Here is a 12,534-nt window from a genome sequence, read left to right on the forward strand (position 1 = left end):
CACCTACTGAATGCTGGCAGAAGACCTCAGACCTCCCAAAAGGCAAGAAACCCCCCACGTAATTGGGTAGGGCAAAAGAAAAAACAGAGACAAAAGGATAGGGACAGGACCTGCACCAGTGGGAGGGAGCTGTGAAGGAGGAAAGGTTTCCACACACTACGAAGGCCCTTCGCGGGCGGAGACTGCGGGTGGCGGAGGGGGGAAAGCTTCGGAGCCGCGGAAGAGAGCGCAGCAACAGGGGTGCGGAGGGCAAAGCGGAGAGATTCCCGCACAGAGGATCGGCACCGACCGGCACTCACCAGCCCGAGAGGCTTGTCTGCTCACACGCTGGGGCGGGCGGGGGCTGGGAGCTGAGGCTCGGGCTTTGGTGGGACCGCAGGGAGAGGACTGGGGTTGGCAGCGTGAACACAGCCAGAAGGGCTTAGTGCGCCACAGCTAGCCGGGAGGGAGTCCAGGGAAAAGTCTGACCCTGCCGAAGAGGCAAGAGACTTTTTCTTACCTCTTTGTTTCCTGGTGCGCGAGGAGAGGGGATTAAGAGCGCTGCTTAAAGGAGCTCCAGAGACGGGCGCGAGCCGCGGCTAAAAGCGCGGACCCCAGAGACGGGCGGGAGACGCTAAGGCTGCTGCTGCCGCCACCAAGAAGCCTGGGTGCGAGCACAGGTCACTATCCACACCCGCCTTCAGGGGAGCCCGTGCAGCCCGCCACTGCCAGGGTCCCGTGATCCAGGGACAACTTCCCCGGGAGAACGCACGGCGCACCTCCGGCTGGTGCAACATCACACCGGCCTCTGCTGCCGCAAGCTCGCCCAGCATCCGTACCCCTCCCTCCCCCCAGCCTGAGTGAGCCAGAGCCCCCGAATCACCTGCTCCTTTAACCCCATCCTGTCTGAGAGAAGAACAAGACGCCCTCAGGTGACCTACATGCAGCGGGTCCAAATCCAAAGCTGAACCCCGGGAGCTGTGCGAACAAAGAAGAGAATGGGAAATCTCTCCCAGCAGCCTCAGGAGCAGTGGATTAAATCTACACAATCAACATGATGTACCTGCATCTGTGGAATACATGAATAGACAACGAATCATCCCAAATTGAGGAGATGGACTTTGGGAGCAATGATATATATATTTTTCCCCCTTTTTCTCTTTTTGTGAGTGTGTATGTGTATGCTTCTGTGTGTGATTTTGTCTGTATAGCTTTGCTTTTACCATTTGTCCTAGAGTTCTGTCTGGTTTTTTTTTGTTTGTTTCTTGTTGTTTTTTTTTTTTTTTTAAGTAGATGTTGGGGGTAGGAGTTTATTAATTTATTTATTTTTGGCTGTGTTGGGTCTTCGTTTCTGTGCAAGGGCTTTCTCTAGTTGTGGCAAGTGGGGGCCACTCTTCATCGTGGCGCGCGGGCCTCTCACTATCGCGGCCCTCTCACTATCGCGGCCTCTCTTGTTGCGGAGCACAGGCTCCAGACACGCAGGCTCAGTAGTTGTGGCTCAGGGGCCTAGTTGCTCCGCGGCACGTGGGATCCTCCCAGACCAGGGCTCGAACCCGTGTCCCCTGCATTAGCAGGCAGACTCTCAACCACTGTGCCACCAGGGAAGCCCTGTTTTTTTTTTTAGTATAGTTTTCAGCATTTGTTATCATTGGTGGATTTGATTTTTGGTTTGGTTGCTCTGTTCTTTCTTTTTTTTTTTTTAATTACTTCAATCCTTCCTTCCTTCCTTCCTTTTTCTTTCTCCCTTTTATTCTGAGCCATCTTGGTGCTCTGGCTGGGCATCAGGGCTGTGCCTCTGAGGTGGAAGAGCCAAGTTCAGGACATTGGTCCACCAGAGAACTCCCAGCTCCACGTAATATCAAATGGCAAAAATCACCCAGAGATCTCCATCTCAATGCCAAGACCCAGCTCCACTCAACGACGAGCAAGCTACAGTGCTGGACACCCTATGCCAAACAACTAGCAAGACAGGAACACAACCCCACCCATTAGCAGAGACGATGCTTAAAATCATAATAAGGTCACAGACACCCCAAAACACACCACCAGACGTGGACCTGCCCACCAGAAAGACAAGATCCACCACATCCACCAGAACACAGGCACTAGTCCCCTCCACCAGGAAGCCTACACAACCCACTGAACCAACCTTAGTCACTGGGGGCAGACACCAAAAACAATGGGAACTACGAACCTGAAGCCTGCAAAAAGGAGACCCCAAACACAGTAAGTTAAGCAAAATGAGAAGACAGAGAAACACACAAGAGATGAAGGAGCAAGGTAAAAACCCACCAGACCAAAGAAATGAAGAAGAAATAGGCAGTCTACCTGAAAAAGAATTCAGAGTAATGATAGTAAAGATGATCCAAAATCTTGGAAATAGAATGGAGAAAATACAAGAAACATTTAACAAGGACCTAGAGGAACTAAAGAGAAAACGAACAATGACAAACAACACAATAAATGAAATTTAAAAACTCCAGAAGGAATCAATAGCAGAATAACTGAGGCAGAAGAACGGATAAGTGACCTAGAAGATAAAAGAGTGGAAATAACGACTGCAGAGTAGAATAAAGAAAAAAGAATGAAAAGAATTGAGGACAGTCTCAGAGACCTCTGGGACAACATTAAACACACCAACATTAGAATTATAGGGGTCCCAGAAGAAGAAGAGAAAAAGAAAGGGACTGAGAAAATATTTGAAGAGATTATAGTTGAAAACTTCCCTAATATGGAAAAGGAAATAGTTAGTCAAGTCCAGGAAGTGCAGAGAGTACCATACAGGATAAATCCAAGGAGAAACACACCAAGACACATATTAATCAAATTATCAAAAATTAAATACAAAGAAAAAATATTAAAAGCAGCAAGGGAAAAACAACAAATAACATACAAGGGAATCCCCATAAGGTTAACAACTGATCTTTCAGCAGAAACTCTTCAAGCCAGAAGGGAGTGGCAGGACATATTTAACGTGATGGAAGGGAAAAACCTACAACCAAGATTACTCAACCAAGCAAGGATTTCATTCAGATTTGAGGGAGAAATTAAAACCTTTACAGACAAGCAAGAGCTAGGAGAATTCAGAACCACCAAACCAGCTTTACAACAAATGCTAAAGGAACTTCTCTAGGTAGGAAACACAAGAGAAGGAAAAGACCTACAATAACAAACCCAAAACAATTAAGAAAATGGTAATAGGAACATACATATCCATAATTACCTTAAATGTAATGCTCCAACCAAAAGACACAGACTGGCTGAATGGATACAAAAACAAAACCCATATATATGCTGTCTACAAGAGACCCACTTCAGACCTAGGGAGACATACAGACTGAAAGTGAGGGGAGGAAAAAGATATTCCGTTCAAATGGAAATCAAAAGAAAGCTGGAGTAGCAATTCTCTATCAGACAAAATAGACTTTAAAACAAAGACTATTATAAGAGACAAAGAAGGACACCACATAATTATCAAGGGATCAATCCAAGAAGAAGATATAACAATTGTAAATATTTATACACCCAACATATGAGCACCTCAATACATAAGGCAAACGCTAACAGCCATAAAAGGGGAAATCGACAGTAATGCAATCATAGTAGGGGACTTTAACACCCCACTTTCAGCAATGGACAAATCATCCAAAATGAAAATAAATGGAAACACAAGCTTTAAATGACACATTAAACAAGATGGACTTAATTGATATTTATAGGACATTCCATCCAAAAACAGCAGAATACACTTTCTTCTCAAGTGATCATGGAACATTCTCCAGGATAGATCATATCTTGGGTCACAAATCAAGCCTTGGTAAATTTAAGAAAACTGTAATTGTATCAAGTATCTTTTCCGACCACAACGCTATGAGACTAGATATCAATTACAGGGAAAAAAATCTGTAAAAAATACAAACACATGGAGGCTAAACAATACACTACTTAATAACCAAGAGATCACTGAGGAAATCAAAAAATACTTAGAAACAAATGACAATGAAAACACAATGACCCAAAACCTATGGGATGCAGCAAAAGCAGTTCTAAGAGGGAAGTTTATAGCAATACAATCCTACCTTAAGAAACAAGAAACATCTCAAATAAACAACCTAACCTTACACCTAAAGCAATTAGAGAAAGAACAAAATAACCCCAAAGTTAGCAGAAGGAAAGAAATCATAAAGATCAGGTCAGAAATAAATAAAAAAGAAATGAAGGAAACAATAGCAAAGACCTATAATACTAAAAGCTGGTTCTTTAAGAAGATAAACAAAATTGATAAACCATTAGCCAGACTCATCAAGAGAAAAGGAAGACTCAAATCAATAGAATTAGAAATGAAAAAGGAGAAGTAACAAGTGACACTGCAGAAATACAAAGGATCATGAGAGATTACTACAAGCAACTATATACCAATAAAATGGACAAGCTGGAAGAAATGGACAAATTTTTAGAAAAGCACAACCTCCGAGACTGATCCAGGAAGAAATACAAAATATAAACAGACCAATCACAAGCACTGATATTGAAACTGATCAAAAATCATCCAACAGGGCCTCCCTGGTGGTGCAGTGGTTGAGAATCCGCCGCCGATGCAGGGGACACGGGTTCGTGCCCCGGTCTGGGAAGATCCCACATGCCGCAGAGCGGCTAGGCCCATGAGTCACAATTACTGAACCTGCACGTCTGGAGTCTGTGCTCCACAACGAGAGGCTGCGATAGTGAGAGGTCCGTGCACCGCGATGAAGAGTGGCCCCCACTTGCTGCAACTAGAGAAAGCCCTCTCACAGAAACGAAGACCCAACACAGCCATAAATAAATTAAAATTTTTTAAAAAATTAAAAAAAAATTACCCAACAAACAAAACTCCAGGACCAGATGGCTTCACAGGCTAATTCTATCAAACATTTAGAGAAGAGCTAACACCTATCCTTCTCAAAATCTTCCAAAATATAGCAGAGGAAGTAACACTCCCAAACTCATTCTACACGGCCACCATCACCCTGATACCAAAACCAGACAAAGATGTCACAAAGAAAGAAAACTACAGGCCAATATCATTGATGAACACAGATGCAAAAATCCTCAACAAAATACTAGCAAACAGAATCCAACAGCACATTAAAGTATCATACACCATGATCAACTGGGGTTTATCCCAGGAATGCAAGGATTCTTCAATATACGCAAATCAATCAATGTGATAAACCACATTAACAAATTGAAGGAGAAAAGCCGTATGATCAACTCAATAGATGCAGCAAGAGCTCCTGACAAAATTCAACACCCATTTATGATAAAAACCCTCCAGAAAGTAGGCACAGAAGGAACTTTCCTCAACATAATAAAGGCCATATATGACAAATCCACAGCCAACATCGTCCTCAGTGGTGAAAAACTGAAAGCATTTCCACTAAGATCAGGAACAAGACAAGGTTGCCCACTCTCATCACTATTATTCAGCATTGTTTTGGAAGTTTTAGCCACATCAAAGAGAAGAAAAAGAAATAAAAGGAATCCAAATAAGAAAAGAAGAAGTAAAGCTGTCACTGTTTGTAGATGACATGATACTATACACAGAGAATCCTAAAGATGCTATTAGAAAACTACTAGAACTAAACAATAAATTTGGTAAAGTAGGATATAAAATTAATGCACAGAAATCTCTTGCATTCCTATACACTAATTATGAAAAATCTGAAAGTGAAATTAAGGAAACACTCCCATTTACCATTGCAACAAAAAGAAGAAAATACCTAGGAATAAACCTACTTAAGGAGACAAAAGACCTGTATGCAGAAAATTATAAGACACTGATGAAAGAAATTAAGGATGATACAAACAGGGCTTCCCTGGTGGCGCAGTGGTTGAGAGTCCGCCTGCCGACGCAGGGGACATGGGTTCGTGCACCGATCCAGGAAGATCCCAAATGCCGTGGAGCAGCTAGGCCCGTGAGCCATGGCCGCTGAGCCTGCGCATCCGGAGCCTGTGCTCCACAACAGGAGAGGCCACAACAGTGAGAGGCCCGCGTACCACAAAAAAAAAAAAAAAAAAAAGATGATACAAACAGATGGAGAGATATACCATGTTCTTGGATTGGAAGAATCAACATTGTGAAAATGACTATACTACCCAAAGCAATCTACAGATTCAATGCAATCCCTGTCATACTACCACTGGCTTTTTTGACAGAAGTAGAACAAAAAATTTCACAATTTTTATGGAAACACAAAAGATCCTGCATAGCCAAAGCAGTCCTGAGGGAAAAAAACAGAGCTGGTGGAATCAGGGTCCCTGACTTCAGACTATACTACAAAGCTACAGTAATCATGACAGTATGATACTGGCACAAAAACAGAAATACAGATCAATGGAACAGGATAGAAATCCCAGAGATAAACCCATGCACATATGGTCACCTTATCTTTGATAAAGGAGGCAAGAATATACAATGGAGAAAAGACAGCCTTTTCAATAAGTGGTGCTGGGAAAACTGGACAGCTACATGTAAAATAATGACATTAGAACACTCCCTACCACCATACACAAAAATAAACTGAAAATGGATTAAAGACCTAAATGTAAGGCCAGACACTATCAAACTCTTAGAGGAAAACATAGGCAGAACACTCTATGACAAAATCACAGCAAGATCCTTCTTGACCCACCTCCTAGAGAAAAGGAAATAAAAAGAAAAATAAACAAATGGGACCTAATGAAACTTAAAAGCTTTTGCACAGCAAAGGAAACCATAAACAAGACGAAAAGACAACTCTCAGAATGGGAGAAAATATTTGCAAATGAAGCAACTGACAAAGGATTAATCTCCAAAACATACAAGCAACTCATGCAGCTCAATATCAAAAAAAACAAACAACCCAATCGAAAAATGGGCAGAAGACCTAAATAGACATTTCTCCAAAGAAGATATACAGACTGCCAACAAACACATGAAAGGATGCTCAACATCACTAATCATTAGAGAAATGCAAATCAAATCTACAATGAGGTATCACCTCACACCAGTCAGAATGGCCATCATCAAAAAATGTACAAACAATAAATGCTGGAGAGGGTGTGGAGAAAAGGGAACCCTCATACACTGTTGGTGGGAATGTAAATTGATATAGCCACTATGGAGAACAGTATGGAGGTTCCTTTAAAAACTACAAATAGAACTACCATATGACCCAGTACTCCCACTACTGGGCATATACCCTGAGAAAACCATAATTCAAAAAGAGTCATGTACCACAATGTTCATTGCAGCTCTATTTACAATAGCCAGGACATGGAAGCAACCTAAGTGTCCATGGACAGATGAATGGATAAAGAAGATGTGGCACATATATACAATGGAATATTACTCAGCCATAAAAAGAAATGAAATTGAGCTATTTGTAGTGAGGTGGATGGACCTAGAGTCTGTCATACAGAGTGAAGTCAGTCAGAAAGAGAAAAACAAATACTGCATGCTAACACATGTATAAGGAATGTAAAAAAAAAAAAGGTCATGAAGAACCTAGGGGCAGGATGGGAATAGAGACGCAGACCTACTACAGAATGGACTTGAGGACTCGGGGAGGGGGAAGGGTACACTGGGAGAAAGTGAGCGAGTGGCATGGACATATATACAGTACCAAATGTAAAATAGATAGCTAGTGGGAAGCAGCCGCATAGCACAGGGAGATCAACTCAGTACTTTGTGACCACCTACAGGGGTGGGATAGAGAGGGTGGGAGGGAGGGAGACGCAAGAGGGAAGAGATGTGGGGATATATGTATATGTATAGCTGATTCACTTTTTTATAAAGCAGAAACTAACACACCATTGTAAAGCAATTATACTCCAATAAAGATGTTAAAGAAAATAAAAAGTAAAAATAAATAAAAGGTTAAAAAAAATAAAAATGACAAAAAAAAAAAAACAACAGTAGGCCTGATCTAGCAAAGCACTGCTTATATTCTAATGAATTGGTCATTCTCATTTAGTTTATATAATTAAAGTTAGAAAACTGATGTGCATCAAACATATAGTCCTTCATAACTTTAAGACTGGATTTGTTAAAAAACATCTGACTGTATTTGGTAAGATAGTAATATTTTATATATACACTTGTGTCAAATGAATTAAATTTACCTAAACTGGTATCTATAACCTAAACAGAATCGAGAAAAAATATTATATAGCAAATTAGGGCACCTACATAAACACAGGAACATATTTTTAAACTTATATGATTAAATTTATGAACTTTTTAAGAATATCTATCTAACTACTTATTGTATATAATATGAAGGTTTTGAGCATTAAAAAACGTATTAGACATACAAATATAGTGAATTAAAATATTAGTATAAAATTACAAATCCTCAATTCTGAAAAATATCAAGAAGAATCTCAGCTTTTGTGTATTTTTCTAGATCAAGTAAACAGGTAAACATTTCTAAAGGGACTACTGCATCTGCATTATGGAAGTATTACCAAAACACAGGGCAAGTAGGCAGTAGTACTGCTAGCTTACTTAAAAACTCAAGCATGGATTCTCACTTCTTTTGTATCTTGATACTTTCATGCAGACTATGAACTTTTTAACACGTTGCATCTGAAAATATTTCTCTCTTTGTCAGTCACCGGCAAGCTTGTGCATGTGTGGTGGTGTACGTTAAAACCACATGCCCGAGAAAAAGAAGAGGATCCAGTCTAAACCATAACGCTGTTACATATTCACCTAGTTCCTATTTACCAACTGGCATTACGTTACTGTCTTCTTGAAAGACTTCTGGATACACAGGTTATACTACACCACAAGTGAAATGATCTAAGATTTAAAGTCAGAATTTCAATGGAGGTAATAGAAACCCCGACAGGTTCAGAATACTCTAGTAGGTCTTAAAATTTCAATTAGCCCCTTCAATGCAGTCTTTTTTTTTTTTTCGGTTATCATTTCAAAACTAAATTAGTCATCCCAAATAGACAAAAGTATGACTAAAATACTTATTTAAGTAAGTGACTTTCAAACTTTTTCTTAACTATAAAAAATAAGAAATACACTTTACCTGCTGTTCATTTTACCTGCTGATCCAAAATATATGTTAGTACGTGTGTATAGATATACACTTACATACATATATATAATCTAAAGCCACATTTTCATAACATGATACCTACCCTTAATATGTTAAGATACTTCATATAGTAGAATATTCTGATATTTTCTATTCAATTTCATTTTTTAATGAAAATGCTGGCTATGATTCATTAAACTTTCATAATCAACTAAGCAGGCCACAGACTGCATTTTAGTGATTCTAATCCCACCCTGCCCACTCAACTGTAGGAATTACTTTAAAATGACATTATTAGTGGGGCTTCCCTGGTGGCACAGTGGTTGAGAATCTGCCTGCCAATGCAGGCGACACAGGTTCGATCCCTGGATCTGGGAAGATCCCACATGCCGCGGAGCAACTAAGCCTTGCACCACAACTACTGAGCCCACGTGCTGCAACTACTGAAGCCCGCGCGCCTAGAGCCCGCACTCCACAACAAGAGAAGCCCCCGCTTGCCGCAACTAGAGAAAGCCCGCACACAGCAACGAAGACGCAACACAGCCAAAAATAAATAAATTTTAAAAAAGAAAGAAATGCCTTAAAAATAAATAAAATAAAAATGACATCATTAGTGATAGGCACTCTTGGGTGATGGTAGAAGGGTGGGAGGAATAAAAAATCTTTTTTTTCCTCCTACTTTACCCACACTAGAGCACAGCTGTGAATTATCAAGAGAAAGACACCTGAAGTTCTCAATGTGAGAGAAGCACTGCCGCCTGCTTAGCACTTCATCTGAGTCCACACTAGTGCAGTGACTTGCCTTTGTAGCTTTTGCACCCTTTGGTCGGAACTGTCCTTTTCACGGGTGAGTTGTGAAGAACATAAGAACCCATCATGTGACAGTTACCACCTTCTGAATCAAAAGAACTTTTCCCATTTGCATTAGGAAGCCCTTGAAACTATTTATCAAAGACTAAGAGTAGATTCTGGGGTGTTGTTTTGTTTTGGGTTTTTTTTGAAATATGGTATACTGTTAGGTAGAGTAGAATAAAATAACTTGAGTGACTGGGAATTCTGTATTTATTTTACAATTTTTACAAAATAGCATAAAATAAGTAACTTTTAAATAACATAAGTGCCAGTTTGTGGCACCCAGAGCAAGATAAACAGCAGGAGTTCTGCAAATATTTTCTGATTTGAGCTAAGCATCATGATGTAATTCAACTAAGACTTCACAATGGCAAAACATTTTCTTTCAATAATTAATGCTTTACGTTATATAAGGTATAATTTTCTAACCTGTTCTAGTCTTGCTCAAAATAGATTCAGCTATACCTTCTGTAAAAAGATTAGTATTTTAAATGCTAACCACGTGAATCATGATTATAATTATTTACCTGCTTTGATTATTAAATTAGACTGAGAGAAAGAAGGATTCGATCGCCCTCTTGTGGTAATTTTGCTGTAGTGTATCCTCCAGGAGTTCCACGTCAACTGGAATTTTTTCTTTTTACTCTAGTCAGAGTGGTCTTCTGTCCATAGTTTCTGAATTTCCAAAGGCACTACATATACTTTCTGTCCTTCACAGTACATATACTTTGTAGCCTCCCTTCAGTTTCTACCTCTGAAATTTAGCCTTTTCCTTGCTCTTTTAGGAAACATTCTCCTGTTCCCTTCCAATTACCATACCAAAAACTTTTTTTATGAAAGTTGCTTCCAGTATTCTAATCACATACGAAATAATTACAGCAACTCTCCATCGACATAGATAAGCTTTAAGTAAATGGAAATAATTAAAAATGTGTGGGGCTAAGGTGTCAGCATTTTTTCCAAGAGGACAGGTGCTAAGTCAATTAATAGTCCAGAAAGTTCAGAGGCTAATGATATTTGTCTAAATAGTTTTAAGTTTTCAAAAGTAATAAAATAGCCTTTTCTTTAAAATAGTCTAGATCGTATGCAGTAGCCTTTCCTCTTTCTCCCACAACACAAAGCTTTGAGCTTCTTTGCAAAATTAGTAATGGAAATTCAAGAATATACAAAATGACACTACGAAGTATTTTTAACTATATAAAAAATTCATGATTTCTTAAAGATAATTTACAATAAGTGAAGTTAGTGCTAATGTATTTAAATGTTATAGAAAATACAAAGATGGATTCCTAATTAATTACAAGTTCACTTTTTCCACTCTTGCGAACTGTAAAAAAAAAAAAAGTTCTTAAATAATGAATGACCGGGCTTCCCCGGTGGCACAGTGGTTAAGAATCCACCTGCCAATGCATGGGACACGGGTTCGATCCCTGGTCCCGGAAGATCCCACATGCCGCGGAGCAACTAAGCCCGTGAGCCACAACTACTGAGCCCGCGTGCTGCAACTACTGAAGCCCGCGTGCCTAGAGCCCATGCTCTGCAACAAGAGAAGCCACTGCAATGAGAAGCCCTCACGCTGCAACGAAGAGCAGCCCCGCTCGCTGCCTGGGCGCAGCAACAAAGACCCAATGCAGCCAAAAATAAGCAAAATAAAAAAAAAAATTTTTAATAATAAATGACCTATTTTTAAAGCTATCATATTTTTCAAGCAGCCCCTTGTGTATTCAATCAATACTCATCCCAAAACTGATGAGGGAAGACTAGAAATACATAGGGGATTAGGTTAAAAATGTTCCTTCTTTGCAAAGGAACCAGAACTTTCAAAAGCAGAGTAGCATGGCATGTCTCAGTAACTGAAGATACTCTACTAAAACCACAGCACAGATTATAAATTGGGAGCAGCAGGAAATGAGCTTGAAAAGTTAGCAGGGGTCAGAGTGGCAAAGGTCTTAATGATTAGTGAAGGAGGGGGAAACAGTCCAGCACCTGAAGCAGGAGAGTGACACGGGCAAGTGAGAGCTTTAGAAGATCACTTGCACTAAGGAGGACAGACTGACAGGGTGAGAAGGAGATGGGGAAATTAGTTAGGAGCTGTTTGTAAAGACCAGGGCCCGAACCAAACCAATGGCTGTGACCACAAAGAGGAGAAAAGAGATTTGAGAAATGCTAAGATGTGGAATCATTAGGTATTAGTTACTGTGGGAACATGGGGGTGGAGGCGGGACTCTCAAGCTTCCATTCTAGCTTTGGCGCCTGGGTGACTGTGACATCTCCAGAGACAGGTACGATATTTTCAGACACACTGCATTTGAGGTGCCACCCAGAAACAGTAAGGAGGTCAACAAGTTTGAGGGTACGGAGATCAGGAGAGAGAGGACTGTAAATTATCAGTGGCTGGGTAGTAAAAGGAACCTGGACGAGAGATCAATCAGGGAGAGTGTAAAGAGTGTCAAGAGGTAAGACTGAGGGTGGCGTCAGCAACATTTAAGTATAGTCCCATTTTCCTCTTAAGAGAGGTACTTTTGTCCGATGACCGTAACCTTCATTCAGGTTGGGAGAAGCATTTAGTCTCCTTCCACTTTGCAGATCAGAAAACTGAGGGTCAAGGTTAAGTGACTTTATTTAAAGCTCT

At 40.4% G+C, this 12,534-nt stretch overlaps 1 protein-coding gene across 12 annotated transcripts in view; it reads right to left on the bottom strand.

The window, feature by feature from the left end:
• PDLIM5 (PDZ and LIM domain 5) overlaps positions 1-12,534 on the bottom strand; it is a 214,535-nt gene that overhangs the window by 39,356 nt on the left and 162,645 nt on the right. The window lies entirely within an intron of this gene.

Source organism: Pseudorca crassidens, chromosome 4 (genome assembly GCF_039906515.1).
Source record: "Pseudorca crassidens isolate mPseCra1 chromosome 4, mPseCra1.hap1, whole genome shotgun sequence".
NCBI lineage: Eukaryota > Metazoa > Chordata > Mammalia > Artiodactyla > Delphinidae > Pseudorca > Pseudorca crassidens.